The 23,002-nt window shown below is 59.7% G+C and overlaps 14 non-coding genes across 14 annotated transcripts; 7 read left to right on the top strand and 7 right to left on the bottom strand.

Moving 5' to 3' along the window:
* Nucleotides 1-1,428: 1,428 nt before the first annotated feature.
* On the bottom strand, nt 1,429-1,502 carry TRNAI-AAU (transfer RNA isoleucine (anticodon AAU)). The gene has a single exon. It is a non-coding gene; the product is annotated as a tRNA-Ile (tRNA).
* A 2,071-nt stretch (nt 1,503-3,573) lies between these two features.
* On the top strand, nt 3,574-3,645 carry TRNAQ-CUG (transfer RNA glutamine (anticodon CUG)). The gene has a single exon. It is a non-coding gene; the product is annotated as a tRNA-Gln (tRNA).
* A 994-nt stretch (nt 3,646-4,639) lies between these two features.
* Nucleotides 4,640-4,721, bottom strand: TRNAS-AGA (transfer RNA serine (anticodon AGA)). Its single transcript has one exon. It is a non-coding gene; the product is annotated as a tRNA-Ser (tRNA).
* Nucleotides 4,722-7,352: 2,631 nt separating this feature from the next.
* On the bottom strand, nt 7,353-7,426 carry TRNAI-AAU (transfer RNA isoleucine (anticodon AAU)). The gene has a single exon. It is a non-coding gene; the product is annotated as a tRNA-Ile (tRNA).
* A 2,071-nt stretch (nt 7,427-9,497) lies between these two features.
* On the top strand, nt 9,498-9,569 carry TRNAQ-CUG (transfer RNA glutamine (anticodon CUG)). The gene has a single exon. It is a non-coding gene; the product is annotated as a tRNA-Gln (tRNA).
* A 438-nt stretch (nt 9,570-10,007) lies between these two features.
* Nucleotides 10,008-10,079, top strand: TRNAC-GCA (transfer RNA cysteine (anticodon GCA)). Its single transcript has one exon. It is a non-coding gene; the product is annotated as a tRNA-Cys (tRNA).
* A 496-nt stretch (nt 10,080-10,575) lies between these two features.
* TRNAS-AGA (transfer RNA serine (anticodon AGA)) lies at nt 10,576-10,657 on the bottom strand. Its single transcript has one exon. It is a non-coding gene; the product is annotated as a tRNA-Ser (tRNA).
* A 4,117-nt stretch (nt 10,658-14,774) lies between these two features.
* TRNAQ-CUG (transfer RNA glutamine (anticodon CUG)) lies at nt 14,775-14,846 on the top strand. Its single transcript has one exon. It is a non-coding gene; the product is annotated as a tRNA-Gln (tRNA).
* A 428-nt stretch (nt 14,847-15,274) lies between these two features.
* TRNAC-GCA (transfer RNA cysteine (anticodon GCA)) lies at nt 15,275-15,346 on the top strand. The gene has a single exon. It is a non-coding gene; the product is annotated as a tRNA-Cys (tRNA).
* A 496-nt stretch (nt 15,347-15,842) lies between these two features.
* TRNAS-AGA (transfer RNA serine (anticodon AGA)) lies at nt 15,843-15,924 on the bottom strand. Its single transcript has one exon. It is a non-coding gene; the product is annotated as a tRNA-Ser (tRNA).
* Nucleotides 15,925-18,590: 2,666 nt separating this feature from the next.
* Nucleotides 18,591-18,671, bottom strand: TRNAI-AAU (transfer RNA isoleucine (anticodon AAU)). Its single transcript has one exon. It is a non-coding gene; the product is annotated as a tRNA-Ile (tRNA).
* A 2,072-nt stretch (nt 18,672-20,743) lies between these two features.
* Nucleotides 20,744-20,815, top strand: TRNAQ-CUG (transfer RNA glutamine (anticodon CUG)). The gene has a single exon. It is a non-coding gene; the product is annotated as a tRNA-Gln (tRNA).
* A 436-nt stretch (nt 20,816-21,251) lies between these two features.
* On the top strand, nt 21,252-21,323 carry TRNAC-GCA (transfer RNA cysteine (anticodon GCA)). The gene has a single exon. It is a non-coding gene; the product is annotated as a tRNA-Cys (tRNA).
* A 496-nt stretch (nt 21,324-21,819) lies between these two features.
* TRNAS-AGA (transfer RNA serine (anticodon AGA)) lies at nt 21,820-21,901 on the bottom strand. Its single transcript has one exon. It is a non-coding gene; the product is annotated as a tRNA-Ser (tRNA).
* Between the last annotated feature and the right edge of the window lie 1,101 nt (nt 21,902-23,002).

Raw genomic sequence — 23,002 nt, 5'->3', positions numbered from 1 at the left:
GCCAAGAACACTGCAGCTCACCCTTGGCTTTCACATCATGGACTTGCAGGCCCGGGCTGTTGTGAGCAGAGTGCTCATAGAATCGTAGAATCGGTAAGGTTGGAAGGGACCTCCGGAGATCATCTAGTCCACCCCCCTTGCTCAGCAGGGTCACTTAGAGCATGGTAGACAGGGTTACATCCAGGCGGGCCTTGAAGATCTCCAGAGGAGGAGACTCCACAGCCTCTGTGGGCAACCTGGTCCAGTGCTCCATCACTCTCCCAGTGAAGAAATTCCCCCTCACATCCAGGCGGAACTTCCTGTACTTTAGTTTCTGCCCATTGCCTCTTGTCCTGTCACACGGGGCAACTGAAAAGACATTGTCCTCGTCCCCTTGACACCCTCCCTTCAGGTACTTGTACACATTGATAAGATCCCGCCCCCCCACCCCAGTCTTCTCTTCCCCAGGCTAAAGAGGCCCAGCTCTCGCAGCCGTTCCTCATAGGGCAGGTGCTCCAGCCCTCTGATCATCTTTGTAGCCCTACGCTGGACTCTCTCCAGCAGCTCCATCAACTGCTGGAGAGGGGGCTCCATGTACCGCACCAGTAGCTCCATGAACTACTGGTGCAGGGGGAGGGTGCAGAGCTCCTAAGCCCGGGGCAGGGGGAGGCAGTGCGAGGTGGGAGAGGCAGGAGCCTTTGCTCTGCCCCTTTCCTCCTTCCCTAGGCACCCACCTCAGCTTCCTTGGGGTAAAGTCTCTCCGTAGGCTGTGTCCTAATCCACGGACGGGTCTCTGTGCTGCCTCTTTGTCCGTGGGGCTGCACGCTTTCTCTCCTAGGGCCCCCACATGAGGGCGCTGAAGAGAAGTGCACATATGGCACCAGCTGCACAGGGCAGCTAAGGGCTCCCAGCTGAGCTGCCTGCTTGCTGAGGAGGGGCTCTGCGCTGGCAGTCTCTCTGCACTCCTGACACACAGGCCAGAGGAGAGGCATTTCCTGGCTGGCCCAGAGCTCGACCTGCTGCTGTTGGACATGCTACCAGGCAAGAAGAAGGCTGCTGCTCTGGAAGGCTGAAGACTGACAACAAGGCCTAGGAAAATCACTGCCAGGAGTCCAGTTCCGGGGCTGAGCACTTTCTGCAAGCCTTTTCTGGGGGATGGGGTGGGTGTGCAGGCGGGCACTGGCTCAGGGTGCAGTACTCATGCAGCAGCACTACAGCAGAGAGAGGCTGAGGCACTGTGAGTTCAGGCTTTGGTAGGATCACCCAGAACAGCTGAGACTGGAAGGGACCTCCAGAGCTCACCTCAGTCCAGCTGCCCCCGCCCCCCCCCACCCTTTGCTCATGCAAAGTCACCTGGAGCATGTCCAGGCAGGTTTTGACTATCTGCAGAGCAGGAGAGTCCACAGCCTCTCTGGGAGAGCTGTTTCAGGGCTCTGGAAAAGAGCCAGCTGGCCCGTGCGGGGATTGAACCCATGACCTTGGCGTTATTAGCACCACGCTCTAACCAACTGAGCTAACCAGCCAGGGAGTTAGCTGCAGCCGGGGCTTTCAAGCATCCCCCAAAGGCTGCCCTTCTCAAGGCAGTGATGATGCAGTCAGTGCCGCTGCCCTGGGAGAGCAGCAGCAGCGTGGGTGTTTCTCCCTGGAAGGCTGGGGCAGTACTCACGTAAGAATTAACTAATAAGAGAGAGGCGGGGAGAGGGGGAGCTTTCTCGGGGAGGATTTAAGAGCTGGAGCTCTTAGAGAGCTGGTGCCCGGGCAAGTTTGGGGCTCTCCATCCCTGGATATCAAATTCAAATTTGTCAGGGCAAGGCACTGGGCAACCTGCTCTAGGGTTGGTGCCAGCCCTGCTCTGAGCAGACAGCCGGAGCAGCAGGCTCCTGAGATCCGTTCCTCCCTGAGGCAGTAAGTCGACCATCCAGGATAGTGTCCTCACGTATGTTTCCAGCTCTCTGGCTGCTGGGAGGAAATGCCCTGCTCTGCACACACAAACGCCAAGTTTTGCAGAAGGAGGAGACCGCCAGAGCAGCTCTTTCACCGTGCGTGTGCCACGACCCTGTCCCTTCTTGGGCAGGCAGCGTGGCGATCCCAGGGGATGAGAGAGCACTCCCTGGGCGTAAACAGTAAAATCCACCTGAGTGTGGAGCACGATTCAGGAAAGAACACGTGATTCTTGCTGAGGGCGAGGCAGCTTTGGGGCAGCCGGTGCCAGGGTGTCCTGGAGGAACGGAGAAGACCTGGAGCTCATCCCAGACTGTGCCACCAGAGGATGGCTAGGATTGCTGCTAACTGTCAGGGTCTGGGGCCAGACACCAGAGAGCCCCGAGAAGGGGTGTTTGCCGCGCACCGCTTCTTAGAAGCAGGACTGGGCTGTATGGGCAGTGCCTGGGAAGGCACTGCTCTCCTGTCTCTGTTGCTGCGTGTGTGGCCAGTTGTGTTGGTGCCCTGTGAATGCGTGTGCGCGTGTGCGGGGGGCGGCTGGAGGTCGTAGTCTGCCTCGCCACTGGCTGGACCTGGGTCCAGGGGAAACCAGCAGCCTGGCACCTCGCAGCCCAGAGGAGGAGGACTCGCCTGGCTCCTGCAGTGCTCTGGGTCCGGCATGCCATAACTTCTTCCATCGCAAAAGGAGTCCAGTGGGCTGTGAGTGCGCCCAGGATGGTGGATGCAGAAGGCCTGTCTGCAGAGGGGTGCTCCTCCATGGAAGCTGCCCTGGTGAGCCGTGGCTCAGAGGAGGCAGGGGACAGTCACTCAGCGAACGAACGGCGCTAGCAAGAGCGTCTCAGAGAAGCAGCAGTTGCTTCAGGTGTATCAGATGGGCAATGGTGTTGCATCGAGTCAGGGGCAGGGGGAGGGGGGCAACTAGCTTTTATCACAGCGTTTGCTCAGGGGTCCTGAGAGGAATGTAGCTGAGGGATACATCACAGCTTGGAGAGCCCGTCTGCCCCGCCAGGTGTCCTGGATCTGGCACTTGGGGCCAGCAATGCTGGGAGAGCTGGGGCCTGTGCAGGATTTACGTGCCAAGCCCACAGCTGGGAGATCAGTGCTTAATGCCCGTTGAGGAGGGGCTCCACACCGCGGTCGTCACTGCTACTGGGGTGCTTCTGGAGAGAGCAGAGGGCACACTCACTGTAAGGTCAGGAGGAAGGCGAAGAGAGGGAAAACAGCTGTGGTCTAAGCACTGGGGAGGAGGTGGACTTGTAGAAGGAAAAGTCTCTTCCGTGGCTTCTGTGTGGAGATGCAGAGAAGCCTGATGCTCCCTGGGGATGCATCGGAAGCAGGTCTGACCTCAAGCACAGCGTTTGTCTCAGCACCAGACCTCCTGTCTGCTTCCGCTGCCCCCCGAGCCACAGCTGTGGAGAAGGAAGGCAGCACCTCCAGAATGAGGGTGCTGCCTCCTTTGCGAGAAGCATGAGAGGCTTCTGCAAAGGGCTCGGCTGCTCTCCTGAAGAGCCCTCTGACTGCACGGTGCCCCATGGCCCTGGAGAAAGGCTCCACTTGGGCACAGCCGGGGAGACAGAGAGAGCCCGCGGCTCAGCCAAGACTGCGTGGCTCTGTCCTGCTAGTGGCGGAGCAGCAAGAAGGGGGCAGCCAGGGGGTCCCATGATGTAATGGTGAGCACTCTGGACTCTGAATCCAGCGATCTGAGTTCAAGTCTCAGTGGGACCTCATGCTTCTGCCTCACTGGGGGCTTGCCTCAGCTCTTGGCATATTTCACACCCTTGCATTGCCCTTGCCAAAAAAAAAAAAAAAAAAGTAAAAAATTACCCCCTACGTTGGGTAGAGTGCTTACACACTCTAGCCTGCCTGCCTTCCCTGCCCTCCGGCTCTGTTCTTGCACTATTTCCCAATCACAGGAGCCCACCTCAGCCTGCCACTGGCAACAATGTCTCTGCTCCTGCCTTTTCCCCATCTAGCTCTTATGGGCCTGTAGCTCTTTCCGCCATCACCCTCTGTAGCTCTTAAGGGCCCTGGCTTGCTCCTGGCACCATCTCTCCTCTCTTGTCCCCTGACAGCTGTGTCCCCTGACAGCTGCTTCTGGCAGAGGGATCCAGCAGGGAGTCAGCTGGTTCTGGCAGAGGGATGCCTCGGTAGAAGTGGGCACAGCTGCAGGGGAGCATTTGACTGCAGATCAAGAGGTCCCTGGTTCAACTCCAGGTGCCCCCTCCACGGCTGCTTTTCTTCTTGGAGCGTCTTCTTTGCCTTGGACTGCTTCCCCACCCCTCAGGGCGAGGGCTGCGGGGGCCAGCCCAGCATGGACCTCTTGCAGCTTCTCTGTTTCTGGGCTCTCTTCCCGCCTCAAGACACCCTTGGGGAACGTTTTCCCTTTCCTTAAGATGCGGCACCTGCCAGCGAGGCCAAGAGCAGCCCTTCTTGCTTCCCAGGGGCCGTGCTGCCGCTGCTCTGTTGGGAGCTGGAGGGCACCAGCTGAGAGAAACCCACCTGTGGGGAGACCTCCCACCCTTGTCTAGCACACAGGTCGCGGTCTCTGACTCCAAGGGATGCTCTGCCGATGTCACTGGTAACACCATGTCCTGCTTCCAGATCTTGCCATAAAGAGGACCAGACTGGCCACATGTAGCCTGCACAGCTGGAGGGTCCATGGCTGCAGGGCTGGGCTGCAGCGTGGTCTTTCCAGGCAGCGCAAAAGGGGATGGTGCCCCATAGTTGGCAGGATTCGAACCTGCGTGGGGAAACCCCAGTGGATTTCTAGTCCATCGCCTTCACCACTCGGCCACAACTACCTGCCCCAAAGGCCTCTGCTGCAGTCAGCAGGTGCCGTGGGCTGTGACGCCTGGCTCCCTGGGAGGTTCAGGGCCAGGCTGTGCCAGCAGATGCCCTTTCCGCTCTTCAGACACGGTGCAGTTGGGCACCAGAGGCACCTGCTGCCAGGGCCTGAGAAGCCTCAAGGGGCCTACCGCCAGGGCTATGGCTGCAGCTCCTAGTGCCTCGTCCTCAGGCTGGCCTCTGGCATATGCTGACGCTGGAGGATGGCTTCACTCTCCCTCTGCCATCTGCATGGTGGGAGGGGAGGAAAGGAAGGGAGCAGTGTGAGGCATCCAGTGATGGAGGAGTGGGAACGTGTCGGGTCCAGAAGCGGAAGGAGAGAGCAGAAAAGGCAAGAGCAGGAACGGAAGGGCAAAGACTGTAAGGAACCCGTGGCCCCCGAGGTGCGGGGGTATGGAGATGCCGAGGAAGAGCCTGGAGAGGTTGGGAGAGGGGAAAAGGTGTGTGCAGGGGGCTGGAAGGAGGCAGAGCCAGTTCACGAACTGCGGGGAGCAGGAGGCAGGCCGGAGTCCGCCTGCGTTGGTGGTGCAGTGGTGAGCAGAGCTGCCTTCCAAGCAGTTCAGGACAGCTTTTGTTCCCAGACAACAGAGACAAAACCTTGCTCTTCCCGGCACCTGCAGAGGCCTGTCCCTCTCCTGGGGAAGTTCCTGCTGGAACACAGCCCAGCTTTCTGCAACAAGTTCTCATCCCCTGAAGGGAGCCGGTGCCCTTGCTGCAGCCTTGCTGCCTGAGCACGCAGCATGGGGCACCCCAGAGAAGCCAGGAGACACAGGCCTGCCTTCAGCAATGCCTGCCATGGTGAAAGCACATGCAAGGGACTGAAGCAGAAGAGCTGTTGAGGGTGGGCGCTTCACTGGCCAGGAGTCAAGGGGAGACCAGCTGCTTGGCGGGCAGCTGTGCTCATCGCAGTGGCAGAAATGCCCACAGGCACATAGCTCCGCCCTGCTCCTCCCAGCAAGCACCTGCATCTGCTCTTCTTCCCCCTCCCTCCACACGACCTCTGGCAACCCTCAGCGTCCCCCACCCCAAGCACCTCTGCCTGCTCCCAGGCCTCTAAGAGCCACTGCTGGTTCCCACAGGAACACAGACACCCAGGGACTGCTGTGCAGACATTCTCCAGGCTGCACTGGCTCTACCAGGATCTCTGCCTGTCCTGAGAGAGCCAAGAACACTGCAGCTCACCCTTGGCTTTCACATCATGGACTTGCAGGCCCGGGCTGTTGTGAGCAGAGTGCTCATAGAATCGTAGAATCGGTAAGGTTGGAAGGGACCTCCGGAGATCATCTAGTCCACCCCCCTTGCTCAGCAGGGTCACTTAGAGCATGGTAGACAGGGTTACATCCAGGCGGGCCTTGAAGATCTCCAGAGGAGGAGACTCCACAGCCTCTGTGGGCAACCTGGTCCAGTGCTCCATCACTCTCCCAGTGAAGAAATTCCCCCTCACATCCAGGCGGAACTTCCTGTACTTTAGTTTCTGCCCATTGCCTCTTGTCCTGTCACACGGGGCAACTGAAAAGACATTGTCCTCGTCCCCTTGACACCCTCCCTTCAGGTACTTGTACACATTGATAAGATCCCGCCCCCCCACCCCAGTCTTCTCTTCCCCAGGCTAAAGAGGCCCAGCTCTCGCAGCCGTTCCTCATAGGGCAGGTGCTCCAGCCCTCTGATCATCTTTGTAGCCCTACGCTGGACTCTCTCCAGCAGCTCCATCAACTGCTGGAGAGGGGGCTCCATGTACCGCACCAGTAGCTCCATGAACTACTGGTGCAGGGGGAGGGTGCAGAGCTCCTAAGCCCGGGGCAGGGGGAGGCAGTGCGAGGTGGGAGAGGCAGGAGCCTTTGCTCTGCCCCTTTCCTCCTTCCCTAGGCACCCACCTCAGCTTCCTTGGGGTAAAGTCTCTCCGTAGGCTGTGTCCTAATCCACGGACGGGTCTCTGTGCTGCCTCTTTGTCCGTGGGGCTGCACGCTTTCTCTCCTAGGGCCCCCACATGAGGGCGCTGAAGAGAAGTGCACATATGGCACCAGCTGCACAGGGCAGCTAAGGGCTCCCAGCTGAGCTGCCTGCTTGCTGAGGAGGGGCTCTGCGCTGGCAGTCTCTCTGCACTGCTGACACACAGGCCAGAGGAGAGGCATTTCCTGGCTGGCCCAGAGCTCGACCTGCTGCTGTTGGACATGCTACCAGGCAAGAAGAAGGCTGCTGCTCTGGAAGGCTGAGGACTGACAACAAGGCCTAGGAAAATCACTGCCAGGAGTCCAGTTCCGGGGCTGAGCACTTTCTGCAAGCCTTTTCTGGGGGATGGGGTGGGTGTGCAGGCGGGCACTGGCTCAGGGTGCAGTACTCATGCAGCAGCACTACAGCAGAGAGAGGCTGAGGCACTGTGAGTTCAGGCTTTGGTAGGATCACCCAGAACAGCTGAGACTGGAAGGGACCTCCAGAGCTCACCTCAGTCCAGCTGCCCCCGCCCCCCCCACCCTTTGCTCATGCAAAGTCACCTGGAGCATGTCCAGGCAGGTTTTGACTATCTGCAGAGCAGGAGAATCCACAGCCTCTCTGGGAGAGCTGTTTCAGGGCTCTGGAAAAGAGCCAGCTGGCCCGTGCGGGGATTGAACCCGCGACCTTGGCGTTATTAGCACCACGCTCTAACCAACTGAGCTAACCAGCCAGGGAGTTAGCTGCAGCCGGGGCTTTCAAGCGTCCCCCAAAGGCTGCCCTTCTCAAGGCAGTGATGATGCAGTCAGTGCCGCTGCCCTGGGAGAGCAGCAGCAGCGTGGGTGTTTCTCCCTGGAAGGCTGGGGCAGTACTCACGTAAGAATTAGCTAATAAGAGAGAGGCGGGGAGAGGGGGAGCTTTCTCGGGGAGGATTTAAGAGCTGGAGCTCTTAGAGAGCTGGTGCCCGGGCAAGTTTGGGGCTCTCCATCCCTGGATATCAAATTCAAATTTGTCAGGGCAAGGCACTGGGCAACCTGCTCTAGGGTTGGTGCCAGCCCTGCTCTGAGCAGACAGCCGGAGCAGCAGGCTCCTGAGATCCGTTCCTCCCTGAGGCAGTAAGTCGACCATCCAGGATAGTGTCCTTGCGTATGTTTCCAGCTTTCTGGCTGCTGGGAGGAAATGCCCTGCTCTGCACACACGAACGTCAAGTTTTGCAGAAGGAGGAGACCGCCGGAGCAGCTCTTTCATCGTGCGTGTGCCACGACCCTGTCCCTTCTTGGGCAGGCAGCGTGGCGATCCCAGGGGATGAGAGAGCACTCCCTGGGCGTAAACAGTAAAAGCCACCAGAGTGTGGAGCACGATTCAGGAAAGAACACGTGATTCTTGCTGAGGGCGAGGCAGCTTTGGGGGAGCCGGTGCCAGGGTGTCCTGGAGGAACGGAGAAGACCTGGAGCTCATCCCAGACTGTGCCACCAGAGGATGGCTAGGATTGCTGCTAACTGTCAGGGTCTGGGGCCAGACACCAGAGAGCCCCAAGAAGGGGTGTTTGCCGCGCACCGCTTCTTAGAAGCAGGACTGGGCTGTATGGGCAGTGCCTGGGAAGGCACTGCTCTCCTGTCTCTGTTGCTGCGTGTGTGGCCAGTTGTGTTGGTGCCCTGTGAATGCGTGTGCGCGTGTGCGGGGGGCGGCTGGAGGTCGTAGTCTGCCTCGCCACTGGCTGGACCTGGGTCCAGGGGAAACCAGCAGCCTGGCACCTCGCAGCCCAGAGGAGGAGGACTCGCCTGGCTCCTGCAGTGCTCTGGGTCCGGCATGCCATAACTTCTTCCATCGCAAAAGGAGTCCAGTGGGCTGTGAGTGCGCCCAGGATGGTGGATGCAGAAGGCCTGTCTGCAGAGGGGTGCTCCTCCATGGAAGCTGCCCTGGTGAGCCGTGGCTCGGAGGAGGCAGGGGACAGTCACTCAGCGAACGAACGGCGCTAGCAAGAGCGTCTCAGAGAAGCAGCAGTTGCTTCAGGTGTATCAAATGGGCAATGGTGTTGCATCGAGTCAGGGGCAGGGGGAGGGGGGCAACTAGCTTTTATCACAGCGTTTGCTCAGGGGTCCTGAGAGGAATGTAGCTGAGGGATACATCACAGCTTGGAGAGCCCGTCTGCCCCGCCAGGTGTCCTGGATCTGGCACTTGGGACCAGCAATGCTGGGAGAGCTGGGGCCTATGCAGGATTTACATGCCAAGCCCACAGCTGGGAGATCAGTGCTTAATGCCCGTTGAGGAGGGGCTCCACACCGCGGTCGTCACTGCTACTGGGGTGCTTCTGGAGAGAGCAGAGGGCACACTCACTGTAAGGTCAGGAGGAAGGCGAAGAGAGGGAAAACAGCTGTGGTCTAAGCACTGGGGAGGAGGTGGACTTCTAGAAGGAAAAGTCTCTTCTGTGGCTTCTGTGTGGAGATGCAGAGAAGCCTGATGCTCCCTGGGGATGCATCGGAAGCAGGTCTGACCTCAAGCACAGCGTTTGTCTCAGCACCAGACCTCCTGTCTGCTTCCGCTGCCCCCCGAGCCACAGCTGTGGAGAAGGAAGGCAGCACCTCCAGAATGAGGGTGCTGCCTCCTTTGCGAGAAGCTTGAGAGGCTTCTGCAAAGGGCTCGGCTGCTCTCCTGAAGAGCCCTCTGACTGCACGGTGCCCCATGGCCCTGGAGAAAGGCTCCACTTGGGCACAGCCGGGGAGACAGAGAGAGCCCGCGGCTCAGCCAAGACTGCGTGGCTCTGTCCTGCTAGTGGCGGAGCAGCAAGAAGGGGGCAGCCAGGGGGTCCCATGATGTAATGGTGAGCACTCTGGACTCTGAATCCAGCGATCTGAGTTCAAGTCTCAGTGGGACCTCATGCTTCTGCCTCACTGGGGGCTTGCCTCAGCTCTTGGCATATTTCACACCCTTGCATTGCCCTTGCCAAAAAAAAAAAAAGTAAAAAATTACCCCCTACGTTGGGTAGAGTGCTTACACACTCTAGCCTGCCTGCCTTCCCTGCCCTCCGGCTCTGTTCTTGCACTATTTCCCAATCACAGGAGCCCACCTCAGCCTGCCACTGGCAACAATGTCTCTGCTCCTGCCTTTTCCCCATCTAGCTCTTATGGGCCTGTAGCTCTTTCCGCCATCACCCTCTGTAGCTCTTAAGGGCCCTGGCTTGCTCCTGGCACCATCTCTCCTCTCTTGTCCCCTGACAGCTGTGTCCCCTGACAGCTGCTTCTGGCAGAGGGATCCAGCAGGGAGTCAGCTGGTTCTGGCAGAGGGATGCCTCGGTAGGAGTGGGCACAGCTACAGGGGGTGTAGCTCAGTGGGAGAGCATTTGACTGCAGATCAAGAGGTCCCTGGTTCAACTCCAGGTGCCCCCTCCACGGCTGCTTTTCTTCTTGGAGCGTCTGCTTTGCCTTGGACTGCTTCCCCACCCCTCAGGGCGAGGGCTGCGGGGGCCAGCCCAGCATGGACCTCTTGCAGCTTCTCTGTCTCTGGGCTCTCTTCCCGCCTCAAGACACCCTTGGGGAACGTTTTCCCTTTCCTTAAGATGCGGCACCTGCCAGCGAGGCCAAGAGCAGCCCTTCTTGCTTCCCAGGGGCCATGCTGCCGCTGCTCTGTTGGGAGCTGGAGGGCACCAGCTGAGAGAAATTCACCTGTGGGGAGACCTCCCACCCTTGTCTAGCACACAGGTCGCGGTCTCTGACTCCAAGGGATGCTCTGCTGATGTCACTGGTAACACCATGTCCTGCTTCCAGATCTTGCCATAAAGAGGACCAGACTGGCCACATGTAGCCTGCACAGCTGGAGGGTCCACGGCTGCAGGGCTGGGCTGCAGCGTGGTCTTTCCAGGCAGCGCAAAAGGGGATGGTGCCCCATAGTTGGCAGGATTCGAACCTGCGTGGGGAAACCCCAGTGGATTTCTAGTCCATCGCCTTCACCACTTGGCCACAACTACCTGCCCCAAAGGCCTCTGCTGCAGTCAGCAGGTGCCGTGGGCTGTGACGCCTGGCTCCCTGGGAGGTTCAGGGCCAGGCTGTGCCAGCAGATGCCCTTTCCGCTCTTCAGACACGGCGCAGTTGGGCACCAGAGGCACCTGCTGCCAGGGCCCGAGAAGCCTCAAGGGGCATACCGCCAGGGCTATGGCTGCAGCTCCTAGTGCCTCGTCCTCAGGCTGGCCTCTGGCATATGCTGACGCTGGAGGATGGCTTCACTCTCCCTCTGCCATCTGCATGGTGGGAGGGGAGGAAAGGAAGGGAGCAGTGTGAGGCATCCAGTGGTGGTGGAGTGGGAACGTGTCGGGTCCAGAAGAGGAAGGAGAGAGCAGAAAAGGCAAGAGCAGGAACGGAAGGGCAAAGACTGTAAGGAACCCACGGCCCCCGAGGTGTGGGGGTATGGAGATGCCGAGGAAGAGCCTGGAGAGGTTGGGAGAGGGGAAAAGGTGTGTGCAGGGGGCTGGAAGGAGGAGGCAGAGCCAGTTCACGAACTGCGGGGAGCAGGAGGCAGGCCGGAGTCCGCCTGCGTTGGTGGTGCAGTGGTGAGCAGAGCTGCCTTCCAAGCAGTTCAGGACAGCTTTTGTTCCCAGACAACAGAGACAAAACCTTGCTCTTCCTGGCACCCGCAGAGGCCTGTCCCTCTCCTGGGGAAGTTCCTGCTGGAACACAGCTCAGCTTTCTGCAACAAGTTCTCATCCCCTGAGGGGAGCCGGTGCCCTTGCTGCAGCCTTGCTGCCTGAGCACGCAGCATGGGGCACCCCAGAGAAGCCAGGAGACACAGGCCTGCCTTCAGCAATGCCTGCCATGGTGAAAGCACATGCAAGGGACTGAAGCAGAAGAGCTGTTGAGGGTGGGCGCTTCACTGGCCAGGAGTCAAGGGGAGACCAGCTGCTTGGCGGGCAGCTGTGCTCGTCGCAGTGGCAGAAATGCCCACAGGCACATAGCTCCGCCCTGCTCCTCCCAGCAAGCACCTGCATCTGCTCTTCTTCCCCCTCCCTCCACACGACCTCTGGCAACCCTCAGCGTCCCCCACCCCAAGCACCTCTGCCTGCTCCCAGGCCTCTAAGAGCCACTGCTGGTTCCCACAGGAACACAGACACCCAGGGACTGCTGTGCAGACATTCTCCAGGCTGCACTGGCTCTACCGGGATCTCTGCTTGTCCTGAGAGAGCCAAGAACACTGCAGCTCACCCTTGGCTTTCACATCATGGACTCGCAGGCCCGGGCTGTTGTGAGCAGAGTGCTCATAGAATCGTAGAATCGGTAAGGTTGGAAGGGACCTCCGGAGATCATCTAGTCCACCCCCCCCTGCTCAGCAGGGTCACTTAGAGCATGGTAGACAGGGTTACATCCAGGCGGGCCTTGAAGATCTCCAGAGGAGGAGACTCCACAACCTCTGTGGGCAACCTGGTCCAGTGCTCCATCACTCTCCCAGTGAAGAAATTCCCCCTCACATCCAGGCGGAACTTCCCGTGCTTCAGTTTCTGCCCATTGCCTCTTGTCCTGTCACACGGGGCAACTGAAAAGACATTGTCCTCGTCCCCTTGACACCCTCCCTTCAGGTACTTGTACACGTTGATAAGATTCCGCCCCCCCACCCTAGTCTTCTCTTCCCCAGGCTAAAGAGGCCCAGCTCTCGCAGCCGTTCCTCATAGGGCAGGTGCTCCAGCCCTCTGATCATCTTTGTAGCCCTACGCTGGACTCTCTCCAGCAGCTCCATCAACTGCTGGAGAGGGGGCTCCATGTACCGCACCAGTAGCTCCATGAACTACTGGTGCAGGGGGAGGGTGCAGAGCTCCTAAGCCCGGGGCAGGGGGAGGCAGTGCGAGGTGGGAGAGGCAGGAGCCTTTGCTCTGCCCCTTTCCTCCTTCCCTAGGCATCCACCTCAGCTTCCTTGGGGTAAAGTCTCTCCGTAGGCTGTGTCCTAATCCACGGATGGCTCTCTGTGCTGCCTCTTTGTCTGTGGGGCTGCACGCTTTCTCTCCTAGGGCCCCCACATGAGGGCGCTGAAGAGAAGTGCACATATGGCACCAGCTGCACAGGGCAGCTAAGGGCTCCCAGCTGAGCTGCCTGCTTGCTGAGGAGGGGCTCTGCGCTGGCAGTCTCTCCGCACTGCTGACACACAGGCCAGAGGAGAGGCATTTCCTGGCTGGCCCAGAGCTCGACCTGCTGCTGTTGGACATGCTACCAGGCAAGAAGAAGGCTGCTGCTCTGGAAGGCTGAGGACTGACAACAAGGCCTAGGAAAATCACTGCCAGGAGTCCAGTTCCGGGGCTGAGCACTTTCTGCAAGCCTTTTCTGGTGGAAACCTGCTCTAGGGTTGGCGCCAGCCCTGCTCTGAGCAGACAGCCGGAGCGGCAGGCTCCTGAGATCCGTTCCTCCCTGAGGCAGTAAGTCGACCATCCAGGATAGTGTCCTCGCGTATGTTTCCAGCTCCCTGGCTGCTGGGAGGAAATGCCCTGCTCTGCACACACAAACGCCAAGTTTTGCAGAAGGAGGAGACCACCGGAGCAGCTCTTTCACCGTGCGCGTGCCACGACCCTGTCCCTTCTTGGGCAGGCAGCGTGGCGATCCCAGGGGATGAGAGAAGCGCTCCCTGGGCGTAAACAGTAAAAGCCACCAGAGTGTGGAGCACGGCTCAGGAAAGAACACGTGATTCTTGCTGAGGGCGAGGCAGCTTTGGGGCAGCCGGTGCCAGGGTGTCCTGGAGGAACGGAGAAGACCTGGAGCTCATCCCAGACTGTGCCACCAGAGGATGGCTAGGATTGCAACTGACTGTAAGGGTCTGGGGCCAGACACCAGAGAGCCCCGAGAAGGGGTGTTTGCCGCATACCGCTTCTTAGAAGCAGGACTGGGCTATATGGGCAGTGCCTGGGAAGGCACTGCTCTCCTGTCTCTGTTGCTGCATGTGTGGCCAGTTGTGTTGGTGCCCTGTGAATGCGTGTGCGCGTGTGCGGGGGGCTGCTGGAGGTCGTAGTCCGCCTCGCCACTGGCTGGACTTGGGTCCAGGGGAAACCAGCAGCCTGGCACCTCGCAGCCCGGAGGAGGAGGACTCGCCTGGCTCCTGCAGTGCTCTGGGTCCGGCATGCCATAACTTCTTCCATCGCAAAAAGAGTCCAGTGGGCTGTGAGTGCGCCCAGGATGGTGGGTGCAGAAGGCCTGTCTGCAGAGGGGTGCTCATCCACGGAAGCTGCCCTGGTGAGCCGTGGCTCAGAGGAGGCAGGGGACAGTCACTCAGCGAACGAACGGCGCTAGCAAGAGCATCTCAGAGAAGCAGCAGTTGCTTCAGGTGTATCGGACGGGCAATGGTGTTGCATCGAGTCAGGGGCAGGGGGAGGGGGGCAACTGGCTTTTATCACAGCGTTTGCTCAGGGGTCCTGAGAGGAATGTAGCTGCGGGATACAACACGGCTTGGAGAGCCCGTCTGCCCCGCCAGGTGCCCTGGATCTGGCACTTGGGGCCAGCAATGCTGGGAGAGCTGGGGCCTGTGCAGGATTTACGTGCCAAGCCCACAGCTGGGAGATCAGTGCTTAATGCCCGTTGAGGAGGGGCTCCACACCGCGGTCGTCACTGCTACTGGGGTGCTTCTGGGGAGAGCAGAGGGCACACTCACTGTAAGGTCAGGAGGAAGGCGAAGAGAGGGAAAACAGCTGTGGTCTAAGCACTGGGGAGGAGGTGGACTTGTAGAAGGAAAAGTCTCTTCCGTGGCTTCTGTGTGGAGATGCAGAGAAGCCTGATGCTCCCTGGGGATGCATCGGAAGCAGGTCTGACCTCAAGCACAGCGTTTGTCTCAGCACCAGGCCTCCAGTCTGCTTCCGCTGCCCCCCGAGCCACAGCTGTGGAGAAGGAAGGCAGCACCTCCAGAATGAGGGTGCTACCTCCTTTGCGAGAAGCATGAGAGGCTTCTGCAAAGGGCTCGGCTGCTCTCCTGAAGAGCCCTCTGACTGTACGGTGCCCCATGGCCCTGGAGAAAGGCTCCACTTGGGCACAGCCGGGGAGACAGAGAGAGCCCGCGGCTCAGCCAAGACTGCGTGGCTCTGTCCTGCTAGTGGCGGAGCAGCAAGAAGGGGGCAGCCGGGAGGTCCCATGGTGTAACGGTGAGCACTCTGGACTCTGAATCCAGCGATCTGAGTTCAAGTCTCAGTGGGACCTCATGCTTCTGCCTCACTGGGGGCTTGCCTCAGCTCTTGGCATACTTTACACTCTTGCATTGCCCTTGTCAAAAAAAAAAAAAAAAAAAAAAAAAAATTACCGCCTATGTTGGGTAGAGTGCTTACACACTCTAGCCTGCCTGCCTTCGCTGCCCTCCAGCTCTGTTCTTACACTGTTTCCCAATCACTGGAGCCCACCTCTGCCTGCCACTGGCAGCAATGTCTCTGCTCCTGCCTTTTGCCCATCTAGCTCTTATGGGCCTGTAGCTCTTTCCGCATGACCCCTCTGTAGCTCTTAAGGGCCCTGGCTTGCTCCTGGCACCATCTCTCCTCTCTTGTCCCCTGAGAGCTGCTTCTGGCAGAGGGATCCGGCAGGGAGTCAGCTGGTTCTGGCAGAGGGATGCCTCGGTAGGAGTGGGCACAGCTGCAGGGGGTGTAGCTCAGTGGGAGAGCATTTGACTGCAGATCAAGAGGTCCCTGGTTCAACTCCAGGTGCCCCCTCCACGGCTGCTTTTCTTCTTGGAGCGTCTGCTTTGCCTTGGACTGCTTCCCCACCCCTCAGGGCGAGGGCTGCGGGGGCCAGCCCAGCATGGGCCTCTTGCAGCTTCTCTGTCTCTGGGCTCTCTTCCCGCCTCAAGACACCCTTGGGGAAAGATTTCCCTTTCCTTAAGATGCGGCACCTGCCAGCGAGGCCAAGAGCAGCCCTTCTTGCTTCCCAGGGGCCGTGCTGCCGCTGCTCTGTTGGGAGCTGGAGGGCACCAGCTGAGAGAAATTCACCTGTGGGGAGACCTCCCACCCTTGCCTAGCACACAGGTCGCGGTCTCTGACCCCAGGGGATGCTCTGCTGATGTCACTGGTAACACCATGTCCTGCTTCCAGATCTTGCCATAAAGAGGACCAGACTGGCCACATGTAGCGTGCACAGCTGGAGGGTCCACGGCTGCAGGGCTGGGCTGCAGCGTGGTCTTTCCAGGCAGCGCAAAAGGGGATGGTGCCCCGTAGTTGGCAGGATTCGAACCTGCGCGGGGAAACCCCAATGGATTTCTAGTCCATCGCCTTCACCACTCGGCCACAACTACCTGCCCCAAAGGCCTCTGCTGCAGTCAGCAGGTGCCGTGGGCTGCGATGTCTGGCTCCCTGGGAGGTTCAGGGCCAGGCTGTGCCAGCAGATGCCCTTTCCTCTCTTCAGACACGGTGCAGTTGGGCACCAGAGGCACCTGCTGCCAGGGCGTGAGAAGCCTCAAGGGGCATACCGCCAGGGCTATGGCTGCAGCTCCTAGTGCCTCGTCCTCAGGCTGGCCTCTGGCATATGCTGACGCTGGAGGATGGCTTCACTCTCCCTCTGCCATCTGCATGGTGGGAAGGGAGGAAAGGAAGGGAGCAGTGTGAGGCATCCAGTGGTGGTGGAGTGGGAACGTGTCGGGTCCAGAAGAGGAAGGAGAGAGCAGAAAAGGCAAGAGCAGGAGCGGAGGGGCAAAGACTGCAAGGAACCCATGGCCCCCGAGGTGCGGGGGTATGGAGATGCCGAGGGAGAGCCTGGAGAGGTTGGGAGAGGGGGAAACGTGTGTGCAGGGGGCTGGAAGGAGGAGGCAGAGCCAGTTCACGAACTGCGGGGAGCAGGAGGCAGGCCGGAGTCCGCCTGCGTTGGTGGTGCAGTGGTGAGCAGAGCTGCCTTCCAAGCAGTTCAGGACAGCTTTTGTTCCCAGACAACAGAGACAAAACCTTGCTCTTCCCGGCACCCGCAGAGGCCTGTCCCTCTCCTGGGGAAGTTCCTGCTGGAACACAGCTCAGCTTTCTGCAACAAGTTCTCATCCCCTGAGGGGAGCCGGTGCCCTTGCTGCAGCCTTGCTGCCTGCGCACGCAGCATGGGGCACCCCAGAGAAGCCAGGAGACACAGGCCTGCCTTCAGCAATGCCTGCCATGGTGAAAGCACATGCAAGGGACTGAAGCAGAAGAGCTGTTGAGGGCGGGCGCTTCACTGGCCAGGAGTCAGGGGGAGACCAGCTGCTTGGCGGGCAGCTGTGCTCATCGCAGTGGCAGGAATGCCCACAGGCACATAGCTCCGCCCTGCTCCTCCCAGCAAGCACCTGCATCTGCTCTTCTTCCCCCTCCCTCCACACGACCTCTGGCAACCCTCAGCGTCCCCCACCCCAAGCACCTCTGCCTGCTCCCAGGCCTCTAAGAGCCACTGCTGGTTCCCACAGGAACACAGACACCCAGGGATTGCTGTGCAGACATTCTCCAGGCTGCACTGGCTCTACCGGGATCTCTGCTTGTCCTGAGAGAGCCAAGAACACTGCAGCTCACCCTTGGCTTTCACATCATGGACTCGCAGGCCCGGGCTGGTGTGAGCAGAGTGCTCATAGAATCGTAGAATCGGTAAGGTTGGAAGGGACCTCCGGAGATCATCTAGTCCACCCCCCCCCTGCTCAGCAGGGTCACTTAGAGCATGGTAGACAGGGTTACATCCAGGCGGGCCTTGAAGATCTCCAGAGAAGGAGACTCCAAAACCTCTCTGGGCAACCTGTTCCAGTGCTCCGTCACTCTCCCAGTGAAGAAATTCCCCCTCACATCCAGGCGGAACTTCCCGTGCTTCAGTTTCTGCCCACCGCCTCTTGTCCTGTCACACGGGGCAACTGAAAAGACTTTGTCCTCATCCCCTTGACACCCTCCCTTCAGGTACTTGTACACATTGATAAGATCCTGCCCCCCCCACCCCAGTCTTCTCTTCCCCAGGCTAAAGAGGCCCAGCTCTCGCAGCCTTTCCTCATAGGGCAGGTGCTCCAGCCCTCTGATCACCTTTGTAGCCCTACGCTGGACTCTCTCCAGTAGCTCCATCAACTGCTGGAGAGGGGGCTCCATGTACTGCACCAGTAGCTCGATGAACTACTGGTGCAGGGGGAGGGTGCATTGCCCCTACGCCCGGGGCAGGGGGAGGCAGCGCGAGGTGGGAGAGGCAGCAGCCTCTGTTCTGCCCCTTTCCCCCTTCCCTAGGCACCCACCTCAGCTTCCTTGGGGTAAAGTCTCTCCGTAGGCTGTGTCCTAATCCACGGACGGGTCTCTGCGCTGCCTCTTTGTCCGTGGGGCTGCACGCTTTCTCTCCTAGGGCCCCCACATGAGGGCGCTGAAGAGAAGTGCACATATGGCACCAGCTGCACAGGGCAGCTAAGGGCTCCCAGCTGAGCAGAGCTGAGCTGCCTGCTTGCTGAGGAGGGGCTCTGCACTGGCAGTCTCTCTGCACTGCTGACACACAGGCCAGAGGCCAGAGGAGAGGCGTTTCCTGGCTGGCCCAGAGCTCGACCTGCTGCTGTTGGACATGCTACCAGGCAAGAAGAAGGCTGCTGCTCTGGAAGGCTATGGATGAGGACTGACAATAAGGCCTAGGAAAATCACTGCCAGGAGTCCAGTTCCGGGGCTGAGCACTTTCTGCAAGCCTTTTCTGGGGGATGGGGTGGGTGTGCAGGCGGGCACTGGCTCAGGGTGCAGTACTCATGCAGCAGCACCACAGCAGAGAGAGGCTGAGGCACTGTGAGTTCAGGCTTTGGTAGGATCACCCAGAACAGCTGAGACTGGAAGGGACCTCCAGAGGTCACCTCAGTCCAGCTGCCCCCGCTCCCCCCCCCCACCCTTTGCTCATGCAAAGTCACCTGGAGCATGTCCAGGCAGGTTTTGACTATCTGCAGAGCAGGAGACTCTCCACAGCCTCTCTGGGAGAGCTGTTTCAGGGCTCTGGAAAAGAGCCAGCTGGCCCGTGCGGGGATTGAACCCGCGACCTTGGCGTTATTAGCACCACGCTCTAACCAACTGAGCTCTGAGCTAACCAGCCAGGGAGTTAGCTGCAGCCGGGGCTTTCAAGTGTCCCCCAAAGGCTGCCCTTCTCAAGGCAGTGATGATGCAGCCAGTGCTGCTGCCCTGGGAGAGCAGCAGCAGCATGGGTGTTTCTCCCTGGAAGGCTGGGGCAGTACTCACGTAAGAATTAACTAATAAGAGAGAGGTGGGGAGAGGGGGAGCTTTCTCGGGGAGTATTTAAGAGCTGGAGCTCTTAGAGAGCTGGTGCCCGGGCAAGTTTGGGGCTCTCCATCCCTGGATATCAAATTCAAATTTGTCAGGGCAAGGCACTGGGCAGCCTGCTCTAGGGTTGGCGCCAGCCCTGCTCTGAGCAGACAGCCGGAGCGGCAGGCTCCTGAGATCCGTTCCTCCCTGAGGCAGTAAGTCGACCATCCAGGATAGTGTCCTCGCGTATGTTTCCAGCTCCCTGGCTGCTGGGAGGAAATGCCCTGCTCTGCACACACAAACGCCAAGTTTTGCAGAAGGAGGAGACCACCGGAGCAGCTCTTTCACCGTGCGCGTGCCACGACCCTGTCCCTTCTTGGGCAGGCAGCGTGGCGATCCCAGGGGATGAGAGAAGCGCTCCCTGGGCGTAAACAGTAAAAGCCACCAGAGTGTGGAGCACGGCTCAGGAAAGAACACGTGATTCTTGCTGAGGGCGAGGCAGCTTTGGGGCAGCCGGTGCCAGGGTGTCCTGGAGGAACGGAGAAGACCTGGAGCTCATCCCAGACTGTGCCACCAGAGGATGGCTAGGATTGCAACTGACTGTAAGGGTCTGGGGCCAGACACCAGAGAGCCCCGAGAAGGGGTGTTTGCCGCATACCGCTTCTTAGAAGCAGGACTGGGCTATATGGGCAGTGCCTGGGAAGGCACTGCTCTCCTGTCTCTGTTGCTGCATGTGTGGCCAGTTGTGTTGGTGCCCTGTGAATGCGTGTGCGCGTGTGCGGGGGGCTGCTGGAGGTCGTAGTCCGCCTCGCCACTGGCTGGACTTGGGTCCAGGGGAAACCAGCAGCCTGGCACCTCGCAGCCCGGAGGAGGAGGACTCGCCTGGCTCCTGCAGTGCTCTGGGTCCGGCATGCCATAACTTCTTCCATCGCAAAAAGAGTCCAGTGGGCTGTGAGTGCGCCCAGGATGGTGGGTGCAGAAGGCCTGTCTGCAGAGGGGTGCTCCTCCACGGAAGCTGCCCTGGTGAGCCGTGGCTCAGAGGAGGCAGGGGACAGTCACTCAGCGAACGAACGGCGCTAGCAAGAGCATCTCAGAGAAGCAGCAGTTGCTTCAGGTGTATCGGACGGGCAATGGTGTTGCATCGAGTCAGGGGCAGGGGGAGGGGGGCAACTGGCTTTTATCACAGCGTTTGCTCAGGGGTCCTGAGAGGAATGTAGCTGCGGGATACAACACGGCTTGGAGAGCCCGTCTGCCCCGCCAGGTGCCCTGGATCTGGCACTTGGGGCCAGCAATGCTGGGAGAGCTGGGGCCTGTGCAGGATTTACGTGCCAAGCCCACAGCTGGGAGATCAGTGCTTAATGCCCGTTGAGGAGGGGCTCCACACCGCGGTCGTCACTGCTACTGGGGTGCTTCTGGGGAGAGCAGAGGGCACACTCACTGTAAGGTCAGGAGGAAGGCGAAGAGAGGGAAAACAGCTGTGGTCTAAGCACTGGGGAGGAGGTGGACTTGTAGAAGGAAAAGTCTCTTCCGTGGCTTCTGTGTGGAGATGCAGAGAAGCCTGATGCTCCCTGGGGATGCATCGGAAGCAGGTCTGACCTCAAGCACAGCGTTTGTCTCAGCACCAGGCCTCCAGTCTGCTTCCGCTGCCCCCCGAGCCACAGCTGTGGAGAAGGAAGGCAGCACCTCCAGAATGAGGGTGCTACCTCCTTTGCGAGAAGCATGAGAGGCTTCTGCAAAGGGCTCGGCTGCTCTCCTGAAGAGCCCTCTGACTGTACGGTGCCCCATGGCCCTGGAGAAAGGCTCCACTTGGGCACAGCCGGGGAGACAGAGAGAGCCCGCGGCTCAGCCAAGACTGCGTGGCTCTGTCCTGCTAGTGGCGGAGCAGCAAGAAGGGGGCAGCTGGGAGGTCCCATGGTGTAACGGTGAGCACTCTGGACTCTGAATCCAGCGATCTGAGTTCAAGTCTCAGTGGGACCTCATGCTTCTGCCTCACTGGGGGCTTGCCTCAGCTCTTGGCATACTTTACACTCTTGCATTGCCCTTGTCAAAAAAAAAAAAAAAAAAAAAAAAAAAAAAAACAATTACCCCCTATGTTGGGTAGAGTGCTTACACACTCTAGCCTGCCTGCCTTCCCTGCCCTCCAGCTCTGTTCTTGCACTGTTTCCCAATCACAGGAGCCCACCTCTGCCTGCCACTGGCAGCAATGTCTCTGCTCCTGCCTTTTGCCCATCTAGCTCTTATGGGGCTGTAGCTCTTTCCGCATGACCCCTCTGTAGCTCTTAAGGGCCCTGGCTTGCTCCTGGCACCATCTCTCCTCTCTTGTCCCCTGAGAGCTGCTTCTGGCAGAGGGATCCGGCAGGGAGTCAGCTGGTTCTGGCAGAGGGATGCCTCGGTAGGAGTGGGCACAGCTGCAGGGGGTGTAGCTCAGTGGGAGAGCATTTGACTGCAGATCAAGAGGTCCCTGGTTCAACTCCAGGTGCCCCCTCCATGGCTGCTTTTCTTCTTGGAGCATCTGCTTTGCCTTGGACTGCTTCCCCACCCCTCAGGGCGAGGGCTGCGGGGGCCAGCCCAGCATGGGCCTCTTGCAGCTTCTCTGTCTCTGGGCTCTCTTCCCGCCTCAAGACACCCTTGGGGAAAGATTTCCCTTTCCTTAAGATGCGGCACCTGCAAGCGAGGCCAAGAGCAGCCCTTCTTGCTTCCCAGGGGCCGTGCTGCCGCTGCTCTGTTGGGAGCTGGAGGGCACCAGCTGAGAGAAATTCACCTGTGGGGAGACCTCCCACCCTTGCCTAGCACACAGGTCGCGGTCTCTGACCCCAGGGGATGCTCTGCTGATGTCACTGGTAACACCATGTCCTGCTTCCAGATCTTGCCATAAAGAGGACCAGACTGGCCACATGTAGCGTGCACAGCTGGAGGGTCCACGGCTGCAGGGCTGGGCTGCAGCGTGGTCTTTCCAGGCAGCGCAAAAGGGGATGGTGCCCCGTAGTTGGCAGGATTCGAACCTGCGCGGGGAAACCCCAATGGATTTCTAGTCCATCGCCTTCACCACTCGGCCACAACTACCTGCCCCAAAGGCCTCTGCTGCAGTCAGCAGATGCCGTGGGCTGCGATGTCTGGCTCCCTGGGAGGTTCAGGGCCAGGCTGTGCCAGCAGATGCCCTTTCCTCTCTTCAGACACGGCGCAGTTGGGCACCAGAGGCACCTGCTGCCAGGGCCTGAGAAGCCTCAAGGGGCATACCGCCAGGGCTATGGCTGCAGCTCCTAGTGCCTCGTCCTCAGGCTGGCCTCTGGCATATGCTGACGCTGGAGGATGGCTTCACTCTCCCTCTGCCATCTGCATGGTGGGAAGGGAGGAAAGGAAGGGAGCAGTGTGAGGCATCCAGTGGTGGTGGAGTGGGAACGTGTCGGGTCCAGAAGAGGAAGGAGAGAGCAGAAAAGGCAAGAGCAGGAGCGGAGGGGCAAAGACTGCAAGGAACCCATGGCCCCCGAGGTGCGGGGGTATGGAGATGCCGAGGAAGAGCCTGGAGAGGTTGGGAGAGGGGGAAACGTGTGTGCAGGGGGCTGGAAGGAGGAGGCAGAGCCAGTTCACGAACTGCGGGGAGCAGGAGGCAGGCCGGAGTCCGCCTGCGTTGGTGGTGCAGTGGTGAGCAGAGCTGCCTTCCAAGCAGTTCAGGACAGCTTTTGTTCCCAGACAACAGAGACAAAACCTTGCTCTTCCCGGCACCCGCAGAGGCCTGTCCCTCTCCTGGGGAAGTTCCTGCTGGAACACAGCTCAGCTTTCTGCAACAAGTTCTCATCCCCTGAGGGGAGCCGGTGCCCTTGCTGCAGCCTTGCTGCCTGCGCACGCAGCATGGGGCACCCCAGAGAAGCCAGGAGACACAGGCCTGCCTTCAGCAATGCCTGCCATGGTGAAAGCACATGCAAGGGACTGAAGCAGAAGAGCTGTTGAGGGTGGGCGCTTCACTGGCCAGGAGTCAGGGGGAGACCAGCTGCTTGGCGGGCAGCTGTGCTCATCGCAGTGGCAGGAATGCCCACAGGCACATAGCTCCGCCCTGCTCCTCCCAGCAAGCACCTGCATCTGCTCTTCTTCCCCCTCCCTCCACACGACCTCTGGCAACCCTCAGCGTCCCCCACCCCAAGCACCTCTGCCTGCTCCCAGGCCTCT

Source organism: Rhea pennata, chromosome 10 (genome assembly GCF_028389875.1).
Source record: "Rhea pennata isolate bPtePen1 chromosome 10, bPtePen1.pri, whole genome shotgun sequence".
Classification (NCBI taxonomy): domain Eukaryota; kingdom Metazoa; phylum Chordata; class Aves; order Rheiformes; family Rheidae; genus Rhea; species Rhea pennata.
This window is presented reverse-complemented; position numbering and strand designations above follow the sequence as displayed.